Source organism: Colobus angolensis, unplaced genomic scaffold (genome assembly GCF_000951035.1).
Source record: "Colobus angolensis palliatus isolate OR3802 unplaced genomic scaffold, Cang.pa_1.0 Scaffold104, whole genome shotgun sequence".
In the NCBI taxonomy this organism is placed as follows: domain Eukaryota; kingdom Metazoa; phylum Chordata; class Mammalia; order Primates; family Cercopithecidae; genus Colobus; species Colobus angolensis.
In genome coordinates, this window is record NW_012111364.1 from 6,794,859 (window position 1) to 6,795,104 (window position 246).

Sequence of the window (246 nt, forward strand, 5' to 3'; positions counted from 1 at the left end):
GCGGGTAACTCTCCTGGTAGCGGGTAAGACAATTAATTTTTCTTTAATCGACAGCGAGCCTACCTATTCTGTTTTGCCGTCCTTCTCTGGACCTAGCCTTCCATCCAATATCTCTGTAGTAGTAGTAAAGGGAATGCCATCCACTCCACGAAAAGACTCCACTCCTTAATTGCTGCCTGGCCAACAACTACTTTGCGCACTCGTTCCTCATTATACCCTCATGCCCTACCCCCTTACTAGGCCGAG